The sequence below is a fragment of the Hemiscyllium ocellatum genome, chromosome 7 (genome assembly GCF_020745735.1).
Source record: "Hemiscyllium ocellatum isolate sHemOce1 chromosome 7, sHemOce1.pat.X.cur, whole genome shotgun sequence".
NCBI lineage: Eukaryota > Metazoa > Chordata > Chondrichthyes > Orectolobiformes > Hemiscylliidae > Hemiscyllium > Hemiscyllium ocellatum.
Window position 1 is genome coordinate 68,956,409 of NC_083407.1, and position 12,008 is coordinate 68,968,416.

Consider the following 12,008-nt stretch of genomic DNA (forward strand, 5'->3'; position numbering starts at 1 on the left):
TATTTCTTTCTAGATGATTATAAATTCGATCTCTTATAACCCTTTCCAATAGTTTACCCACAACCGAAGTAAGGTTTACAGGTCTATAATTTTCAGGGTTGTCTCTATGCTCCTTCTTGAACAAGGGAACAACATTTGCTATCCATCAGTCTTCTGGCACTATTCCAATAGACAATGACGACATAAAGATCAAAGCCAAAGGCTTGGCAATCTCCTCCCTGGTCTCCCAGAGAATCCCGGGATAAATCCCATCTGGTCCAGGGGACGTATCTACTCTTACACTTTCCAGAATTGCTAACACCTCCTCCTCATGCACGTCAAACTCATCTAGTCTAGTAGCCAGTATCTTAGTATTTTCCTCGACCACATTGTCTTTTTCTAGTGTGAAAAATGACGAATAGTATTCATTTAGTACTTCCCCATCTCCTCTGACTCCACGCACAATTTCACACTACTATGCTTTATTGACCCTAATCTTACTCTAGTCATTCTTTTATTCCCTATATACCTAAAGAAAGCCTTAGAGTTTTCCTTGATCCTATCCTTCAATGATGTCTCATGTCCCCTCCTGGCTCTTCTTAGCTCTCTCTTTAGGTCTTTCCTGGCTAACTTTTAACTCTCAAGCACCCTAACTCAAGCATCACATCTCATCCCAACATAAGCATTCTTTTTCCACTTGACAAGAGATTCAACTTCCTTCATAAACAGCGACAACTTCCTCCCTGCCTGACCAGTACATACTTATCAAACACACAGTAGATGATCTTTGAATAAGCTCCACATTTCAACTGTACCCATCCTCTGCAGTTTCCTTCCCCATCCTATGCATCCTAAATCTTGCCTAATTGCCTTTCCCCTAGCTGTTACTCTTGCCCTGTGGTATATACCTATCCTTTTCCATCACTAAAGTAAGCATAATCGAATTGTGGTCACTATCACCAAAGTGCTCAGCTATCTCCAAATCTAACACCTGGCCGGGTTCACGACCCAGTACCAAATTTAATGTGGCCTTGCCCCTTGTTGGCCTGTCTACACACTGTGTTCTCCTGCACACATTGGACAAAAACTGAGCCTCTAAAGTACTTGAACTATAGTATTCTCAGTCAATATTTGAAAAGTTAAAGACCTCCTATAACAACTACCCTGTCAGTCTGGCTCCTTTCGAGGATTATCTTTGCTATCCTATCCTCTATATCTCTGGAACTATTTGGAGGCCTACATAAAAAATCCCAAAAGGGTAACCTCTCCTTTTCTGTTTCTAATCTCAGCCCATACTACCTCAGTAGACGAGTCCTCAAATGTCCTTTCTGCAACCGTAAAACTGTTCTTTACTAACAGTGCCATTCCACCCCCTCTTTTATCATTTTCTTTGTTCTTACTGAATCATCTAAATCCCAGAAGCTGCAATAACCATTCCTATCCCTGCTCCACCCGTGTCTCTCAAATGGCCACAACATAAAAATCCCAGTAGGTTGGGTTTGTACTTATTTGAGTTTAGACGAATAAGAGGTGACCTTATTGAGACATGTAAGATCCTTAGGGACCTTGATAGGATAGAGGTAGAAAAGTTGTTTCTCCTTCTGAAGGAAGCTATGACCAGAGGGCATAATCTCAGAGTAAAGGGTTCTCAATTTAAGACAGAGACAAGTGGGAATTTATTCTTTCAAGAAACAGTAGATCAGTAGATTTCTTTGTCACAGAGGACTGAAGAAGCTGGATCATTTTGTATTTCAAAGCTGATATAGATTTTTAACTAGTAAGGGAATCAAGGTTATGGGGGAAAGACAAGAAGGTAGAGATAAGGATCAGCAGATCAGACATGATCTCAATGTTTGATGGAGTAGACTTCTATTTCTGCTCCTATGTTTTATGATCTCAGCTGATCACCATGCTCCTCTTATGTAGTTTGAATGTTGACTTTCCCCTTTGTTGCTATTCTTGCGAATTCTCCTGATCAGTGTGAGATGAAAAATGTGTCCCATTTTCAACAATACTCAGGGCTCTGTACTACTAAATTACTGCTTCATTAATAATAGATTCCTGCATATTACCAATGACTGATGTAAAGTAACTAGCCTGTAGTTCTTTACAGATTCCTTGGTATAAATTGCTCATGTTAGGGAAGTCTTCTACTGTCTTCATGAGCTGTTAACTCAACACACCAAAGGCTGAATTTTATGTGCAGGTACTGCCCTCTTCCCCATCTCCACCTGAAAGCAGGAGCAAGGCCACCTCCACTTGGTCAGCATATCCCGAGCTGATTGAATGGCTTTGAGCCTTATACGTAGTTCAGAGTGGGACCCCTGCTCCATTCAGGAAAGAAAACTCACCTCTGTGGACTAAACAAGTGATTGACTGCTTGCTAGCCCTAGCTGGGCCATCATAAGCATTGTATACTGTAAGGCATCATCAGGTATGTCTTCAACAGCAATCATCCATGGAACTGATGCGGTGGTAGGTTTAGGGTGCAGCTATTCTGCTGGTGCAAATCTGGTAGGTGACTGCAAAGGAGAGTCAGAGAGTACCTATGGTAGGACAGCAGCATGACACCCAGGGCCAGGAAGTGTTGTGAGGGGGCTACCATACACCACAGGATGCCCCAAAAAGAAAGACTTCCTAACTCACAACAAAGCAGCTGGTTTTCATCCAATGATCTTGCCATATGTCATGGCACCTCGGCTATGTGGCATGGGATCCTCTGCCAATTATGGGCCTCAACAGACTAAAGACCAGGCGGGCTGCCTGACACCTCCCTCATTGTTGGTATTTCACCAGTAGTGGCAGGTAAGACACAAACATGGCATTGCTACCTTGGTTATCAATTTTATGCCACACCCCTGAGCATCTGCCAGTCTGCAACTGGGGTGGACATAAAGTCTAACAGAGGAAAAATTAGGATAGAAATACATCCTAAGTTCTTATTCAGAGTTCAAGATTGTCTGTAAATTGGATGTAAGTACTAATAGAACTTTGCTAGCCTTGATCGTGGTTTATCTGTTTTTCTATTGACAAATAAGAGCAGCTGGAAGCAAGTTGTTCTGTTCGTTAACTTATTCCATGTACATTATGCTATATATATATATATATATATGAATCACTGACTGTTCCTTATCCAAATATAACACTTCCCCATGTTCTTGTCAACCTACATTAGCTTCTGGTCCACTAATAGTTCAGATTGTGTTGAGAACCTTCATTGCCTCACCCTCTTTAGCCACAGCTCTTCAATGCCTCGATGACTCAGCATTCAGCCAATTCTGGTCACTTGCATATCTGTAACTTCTTTTGGTTTACCAGTGGTGGCTGTCCCTTCACCTGTCTAGATCTTAAAAGTTTGAATTCCTTCCATAAACGTTTTTCTCTTCCTTTAAGAATCTCTTTAAAACCTACTCCTTTGACTTAACTTTTGGCTACCTTGACACTGACCCGCATAATGATACATTAAGTTGATAGCCATGGCTTGGTTGAAGAGGTAGATTTTAAGGAGTATTATAGAGGAAGAAAGAGAGGTTGAAAGGTGAAGAGGAAATTCCAAAATTTAGGCATAGGCAACTGAAGGCAAGGAAATGGTGGAGCAGTTAAAAGCAGTGATGTGCAAGAGGCCAGAATGAGGGAAGTGTAGGCATTCAGAGGGCTGTGAGCCTGGAGGAGATTACAGAAATATGAAGAAGCAAAGCTTGGGGTGATCTGAAAACAAAGTTGTGAATCTTAAAATCAAGGCATTGCTAACCAACAACCAGAGTCAGCAAGCTGGAATGATGAGCGGATGGGACTTGGTATGAGTAAGAACGTGAGCAGGACAGTTTGGAATGACTTCAAGTTTATGTAAGAAAGAAGCTGGGAAACCAGTCAAGAGTCCATGCAATAGTCAAGTCTAGAGGTAAGAAATGTATATTCAATGGTTTCTGCAGCAGATGAGTTGAAATGGGGTCAATGTTACAAAATTGAGTAATTCTACTGATGTAGAAATAGACAATTTGATGATGGCGCAGATATGTAGTTGGAACCCTATTTCAAGATTAGATATGAGACTGACTTTGTAATAGACTGGCTCAGCCTGTACCAGTTACGAAGTCGCTGCAAGTGGAGTGAATGAAGCTTGTGTCAGCATAATGGCATTGGTCTTTCCAATATCTAATCAGGTGATATTTCTCCCCATTCAGTTCTGTATGTTGGACAAGAGGTGTGTTAAATTAATGATAATCAAGATTCGAGAGAGATGTTGGTAAGGTAGAGCTGGACGTCATTAAATTATGAAATCACCATGAGACAGAATGTAGACAAGAAATAGGATTTGAGTCAAGGCTAGAACCTTGGGTGTCACCAGAGGTAACTGTGCAGGGGCAAGAAGAGAAACATTGCAGCTGCTAGTCTAGATGAAGGTCAGGAAGTGTTGGAAATGGTTGTTTTGGTGAACCACAACAAAATCTGCAAATAAGTTGAAAATATGAGTTGGGATAGTGTACCTTTGTCACAGGCATTTGTATCTATTTTGGTGCAAAAATGGGGGGAAGCCATATTGGAGGACTACAAATATTGTGTTTTGGAAAAGATTTATGCGGATTTGAGAAATGACAGCACATCAACAATTTAGGAGAAGCATTTGAGACAAGTTAAATGTGGTGGTTGTTGTGGTAATTTACCCCACAGCAACTGAACTTTAAAGTTAAACAATTGCAACAGAAACATGAAACTCCTTAGAAGTTACAGATAAATTATCATTGGTAATTGAAGGTCCTAATTGAACCTTAGTTATGTTATTGACTGAGGCAGCAGGCATTAAAATCTGGTAAAAGTCAGCATTCCGAGAAAAATTACTTGGCTCAGCTCACTTGTTTCATCACATTCTATCTGCTAATGGTCACGATGAACTCTGCAGTGCATTTTAACAGGGCAACCTTGAAATGATTAAAGGTTTGGCTGCACAGTGTTCATTATACCAAAGTGCTTAGAATGGGTATGCAGGAGTAATTCATTTTACAAACAAAAATTAATTATAATCTGATTCTCCCTTCCAAATCCGTTCCAGCATTACACTGAGTATAAACATACACAAGTATATTTTTTCTTCAAATCAGCATCGAGTTCAATAATAAGCAATATTTGAACATTAACAGTTTAGTCATCTATATTACAAATGTGATTTTACAGTAAATATATATCTTCTTTTCAATAACTATTGCTCACCTATCATAGAATATGAAAAGACTTTCTGAAATGGTTTTATTCCAGCCAAATAGCTATGTACTCAAACAAGATTAGAGTCATAGAGTAATACAGCACAGAAACATCCTCTCAGTATACTCTTCCATGCCAACCAAGTTTCCCAAACAAAACTAGTCCCACTTGACTGCATTTGGCCCACATCCCTCTAAACCTTTCCTATTCAAGAACCTGTCCAAATGTCTTTTAAATGATGTAACTGTACCTACATCTGCCAATATCTCTGGTATTTTGTTCCACACACAAACTACCATCTATATGAAAAGGTTGCCCTTCCGGTCCATTTTAAATCGCTCTCCTCTCACCTTAAAAATATGCCCCCTAATTTTGAAGTCTTTCACCCGAGGAAAGGACCTTTATTATTTACCCTATCTATGCCCCTCATAATTTTATAAACCTCTACAATGTCACCCCTCAACCTCCAATGCTCCAAGGAAAAATGTCCCATCCTATTCAGCCTCTCCTCATAAGTCAAATCCTCTGGTCATGATAACATCATCATAAATCTTTTAGGTAAGTTAAAACCTTTCACATGTTTACCTCTAACCGATGCTTTAAAATTTTGCGAATTAAAAAAATTCTTCTGACAATTTTGGAATATTGTAAGGAATTCTGGTCTCCCTGCCATAAGAAGGATGTTGTGAAACTCGAAAGGCTTCAGAAAAGATTTACAAGGCTGTTGCCCGGGCTGGAGGGTTTGAGCTACAGGGAGAGCTGAATAGGCCGGGGCTGTTTTCCTGGAAGCAACAGAGGCTGAAGGGTGACCTTGTAGAGGTTTATAAAATCATGAGGCGCATGGATAGGATAAATAGACAAGGTCTCTTCCGTGGGTTGGGGTGTTCAGAAGTAGAGAGCATAGGCTTAAGGTGCGAGGAGAGGGGAAAAATATAAAAGGGACCTAAGGGGCAACTTTTTCACACAGAGGGTGGTACACATATGGAATGAGCTGCCAGAGGAAGTGGCAGAGGCTGGTACAATTGCAACATTTAAAAGGGACCTGGATGGGTATATAAATAGGAAGGGTTTGGAGGGATATTGGCCGGATGCTGGCAGGTGGGATTAGATTGGGATGGGATATCTGGTCGACATGGGCGAGTTGAATCGAAGAGTCTGTTTCCGTGTTGTACATCTCTATGACTCTAATTTTAAAGATAATTTCAGCAATAGGCTCGTTACAATGTTTACATTGATGGTTCTCAAACTGAAGTCTGTGAACCCCAGGAAGTCTACAGAGGCGCTGCAAAATATGTGAAATGTTAACTGAGAAGGGCTAGCCTTGCTGGTGGGCATCGTGTGCAACTGCCTGGTCCATGGGTATTGCAGCTCACTGATATATGTAAGTTTTTTTTTAAAACATGTTTCACATGCCTCTCTCTCACAAAATTAGTATTAATTAGTATTGTAATGTCAATGGGAGTCATTTCAAAATCTATTTTAAAAAAAGTTCTTCAATCAAGTAAAAATTGAGAACTGCGCATTTATATTTGTTGAGGACAACTTGACTCGTAATTATGTTTAGCCCTGCATGTTTTTTTCACTAGGTTCACAACAGAACATGCTGGAGCTGTTTTGTGGAACACTACATTCGAACTGAAATCATTTCAGTGGTTACTCATTATTAGATATGTTAAATTGCCTTCATCAAAACCATGTGGAATTACCTGCAGATAGCTGCAAAATGGCTATACATTTGTTTTATTGAAATGAATTTGAAGGGAAACATAAAAACAGGAGAATAGATGTTGATGCAAATGAAACGCATGAACGATGACCTTTGCAACAGTTCTAGTGGAATTGAGAATACCATACATCTGCCGCATTTCTCAACCTCCAGTCACTTCAGCTTCACCTGTTCCAGTTGTAGATATAAGGTATGTGATCTGTGAGCCAGAAGGCTAAATATTTTACCCTTTACAAGAGAATTGACATCATCTAACTCTAAACAATTAGCATGAAAATAGTTCCTTCATGCAAATACCCGACTGTATTTTTCCATCTTAATTAGTATGTGGTCTGCATCATGCTTATAACATTAAGGCATTTAATTATCTGCATAATATGAATTACGTGTGTTCTGATACATTTGCAGACTTAAGAGGTTTGATTGTATTTTGGGTTAGTCACTCAACTGAAAAACAGATTGGGATTACTATGTATCCCTAGTAAATGGGCTCCTTACTGACAGGGTGTATGTTGAATGATTGGAACCAGAAGCCCAATGTTAACTGTGATCTTTCCAATAATTCAATATCTCAAAAGACCCTGGTCACTGTTTTCAAACCTCCTGTGGTTCTGAAAGATTGCATGTGGAAATTCTTTATTTGCAGTAGGTTTGCTCATTTGCAGAGTTGTTTTGCACTGTGCAATGCTTTCAAAGAATCCAGTACTTAGTTAATCAAGTAAAAATAGAAGCGCTTCCTTAATTATCCCTCTTATCTGCTTTCAGATAAGTCTGCAACCTCACATTGTGGCAAATTGTTAGCTTGCAGAAGATCGACTTGTGCCAAAGTAATTTGCTGTAAATCAAAATTAAATAACAAGATGAATTGAAGTTTATGAAAATATTTAATAACCACTACTTAATATTATCCTTAGCTTCTAACATTGAAACATTCCAAAATACTTCACACAATAAATTACTTTTGAAGCAAAGTGACTGTTAGTAATGTTAAAAATTCATACAAATGACAAGGCCTATGTTTGAGAAAGAGGATACTGCAGAAGACATTAAATTTTACATGGAATAAGGGAATACTTCAACAAAAAATAATGGTCCTTAAATTCCTTAGTTTGGGAGTATGTAAGTTGTTAATTACACCTCTGTGAGTTAGAATTCTTGGCCAGTTCTGATACTGTTGGTTTCCTTTCCGAAATGTCAGGGTATGAATTTGTTTCAGTTTAGTTTCACAGCAGTTTAAGAAGAATACCATCCACATTTAAATGGTCAATGTAGGATAGGATATCACTTTATATGATCTCTATCATGGAGGAAGATAAGCAATGGAATTTTGTAAGTGAAAACAGCTTAATCAGATATCACCAGAGAAGATTTGGATCATCACAACATCTCATACAACAGAATATATAGATGTAGGTACAGATTCCAAATCTTTTCCCAAAGCTTTGTCTAAGGCAAACTGGGCTTTCATCATGAAGCTTTGGAGGAACTCCATTCCTGGCTTTTGGATAAAACAGAAACAAGATCCACAGACAATCCAGGCAATGGACAAGAAAGTAACCACAAACTGCCCAATGTCAATGATGCACAGGTTATCTAATCTGTCACATACTTCTTGAAAAGGCAGCTCGCCATTCGCCTTGTCAGGATATTCCAATTCATACACTTCAACAGATCTCTCAGACAAAAAGTAACAGAGTCACCAAATATTTATCATCACTGTGGCACTGCAAGCTTCAATGTCAATCCCCATTATTACATGAGATTCAGAGGCTTCCACATCCTCAACATATGATGGGAGTTGCAGATTTTGACATACTGGGAGCTTTTATACTTCATCAGACCAACTTGTTTTTAATAGTAGGAATAAAGACCAGGATGGCTGCTGAGGGCAGCCCCTCAGCTATATCCGCCCATGGCGCATGATATCTCCATGCAATCATCAATGTTGTAGAAATATGATAGAGCAAAGTGTATATAAAAGCAAAGATGTGAATGACCAAGCCATTGGGACATTCAGGAAAAGATTACAGTACCTGGACATGCCTGGGAATATTATGTTTTCCATACTCGATGTTGTCTTGAATTGCAGTAACATGTTATGTACTTCATTACTTTGAAACTATACAAAAGGACTGGTGGTAGGTTTCTCAGACAGTGTGCTGTTAATGCTGAAGATTCAGCCCATGAAGAATAGGAAGGTGCATTCACTGACTCCTGTAGTTAGACAGTTGTGATTCAAAATCAGATGACACACCTTCACAGTTGAATGTAGCACCATTGTTTGGAAATCATAGCTCAGAAAGATCTACTTCATACAAACAAGGAATAGGACACTCAGCCCCAAAAGCCTGATCCTATATTCAATAAGGGCATGGTTCATTTGAAATTAACCTCAACTCTACAATAAACTTACATCCTCTTGGTAATCAAGAATCTATCTGCCCCACCTTAAAAATATTTTCAGATTCTAAATCCACTGTCTTTTGTGGGAGTTCTAAAGACTCATGACTTTCTGAGAGAAAAATGTTTCATCATCACTGTTTTACATAGGTGATCCCACCCCCTATTTTTAAGCGATTACCCTTGATTCTGAATGCTGTCTCAAGAGGAAACATGATTTCAATATTCACTGGTCAAGTCTTCTCATGAACCTAAATGTTCCAATTAAGTCACCTCTTCTAAACTCCAGATGGTGCAGACCTAGCACTGTCTAGCCTTTCCTCATATGGCAATCTGCTCATTCCAGGTATCAGTCTAGTAAACCTTCTCTAAACTGCTTTCAATGCAGTAACATCCTTCTGTAAGTATGGTGACCAATACTGCACCCAGTGCTCCAGGTGTGGTCTCACCAGTGTCCCTACTCTTGTATTCAATTCCCTTCACAATAAACCATACTGTTCTACTAGCTTTCCTGAGCACTTGCTGCACCTTCTATGATTCACATACAAGGACACTAGGATTTCTCCATATCTCAAAGCTCTACAACCTTTCCCCTTTGAGAAAAATGCTTCTTTTCTATTCTTTCTGGCAAAATGGACAATTTCATACTTTTCCATATTATACTCCATTTTCCAGATCTTTGCTTCATCTCTATGGTCTTAAAAAAAATCCACAATTTTCACAGCTGGCCAGTTTCATTGCTGTCAGTTGCACCTCCTTATAGACAATTCCTCCATATAGTCAGTCATAGCCTCTGGATAATGTGGGATACTTAAGAGGGGTAGGGTGGCCTTTCAGTCCCACAGGACAGCTCAATGTGTGCGAGCATACAACTGGGTCCCTTGTGGAACCTGTGATGCAAGATAAGGATGAGGTGGGTCCTGAGAACTCAGAAATTATTGAAATGAATATATACCACAAAGTTTGTCTGCTGCCTGCTTAATGTGACCAGATGTGTGGGAATCACAAATTGTGGCCCTGATTTATGAAGTTGAACAGGAGTGAGAGAAATTTTCCACCTAGTTTTCCACCTAAAATCTTGTAGAACCAAAATTTCGTTGACATAGATTAGGGTGCAGTAGTATGGCTTTGCTGGTTAATGTTACTTCTATTTTGATAATGCAATGAGTAAAAATCTTGCTTCTTCATATTAAATGCTATACAGTCCACAAATGAGTTTGATAGCTGGGACAGTGGCTGACTGACAGCTGGTTCTGTTGGATCATATTTAGAGTACTAACCATTTTAGTCAGTGATTGCACATTGTGTCGAACAGTCAAATGGAAGCTTTGCTGAAAAGCCAGATTATCGTCTAGCAGTCAGCCATGGCATCACAGCTAACATTCTAAATCTCATTATTGCTCTGCATTGTTGAATTTAGATTGAGTTAGATCAAAATGTTTTGTGAAAATGTCTACCATCTACAATAGGAAAGTGAATTATGCACTGATTTTGAACACAAGGTCTACAAAACATAGCAATATATGAATTAATTCTCTGTCACAGATTAAGTTGCACAAATTTAATCAATTGCACCTGCATGTTAGGTGAAAATTCTTCTTAGTGATATGGATAATTGTCAATGAAAAATTCATCAAGTTCACGTATTTAGTAACAGCCATCTCATAGCTGTTTTAATTTAGATTTTATTGTCACATGTACAGAAGTACAGGAATACAGTGAAAAGTGTCTCATGTTGCCACACATGGCACCATCTTAGGTACAAAAGTGCCAGGGTACAAAAAACTCAGGTACAAAGTGGTGAAAGAAACAAAGTAAAAATGTTAAGCATTATAGACCTTCATAGAATAAGTACAAAAATAAAGAAATAGCTAACAATTAACACTAAAATCCTTCTTAATACAAACTAGAAAAATAAAGAAATAAAGTTAAAAGTTCAACAATCTTTGATGAGTGCTTGCTTGGGCCCCAATCTCTTCCACTTAGTGAGCTGTGTGGAGACATTAGTCGCCTGTTCACACCATCACCACAGACACCAGGAACCTTCCTCTCTGCTCGCTCTTCCTGCATTGGGCTGAGATACCATTGCCGCTTCTGCTGCCACTGAAATTGCCATCCCCGAGTTCCTCCTGCTGCCTGCAGAATATGCCCAGGCAGGACGTGTTCGCAATCTCTGATCGCCAGTGAGGCACTGGACCCTGCTCTCACCACTGGCCATCTCAGATGCCAGGCCAAGAGACCGCCACTGGCGGCCGAGACACAGTCATGTGTCACCAAAACACTTTCACACTGAGTCGAGAGAATGCCTTGCAGGGTTTGTGCTCAGACTGGGAGAAGAAAGATAAAACTTGAAGAGCAAAAAGAAAAAGAGAAAATGAAGAGAAAGAAACAGATGGAATGGATGAGCTTCAGCTGAAGCATCCTACTTCACCGCCATCTTGAATTGCTGTTGAAAGTGTGAAGGTAGCAAATGTTTAGAGCATAAAAAAAAGTTTAAACAGCAGAGATTAAAGGCGCACTTGTCTTACGTATATTTTACATTGGCTTAGGCTAAGAATCTTTCCTACATTCAGTGACAAATCGGTGACAAAATATATTTGTTTCCAAAGCAGGTTTTCCTAGACTAGATTGCCAGGTTATAGCTTAAAGGGATGCTTGCATCAAGTGTAGCTGATCCAGAGTCTCTCCCACTCTTAGCACCTAC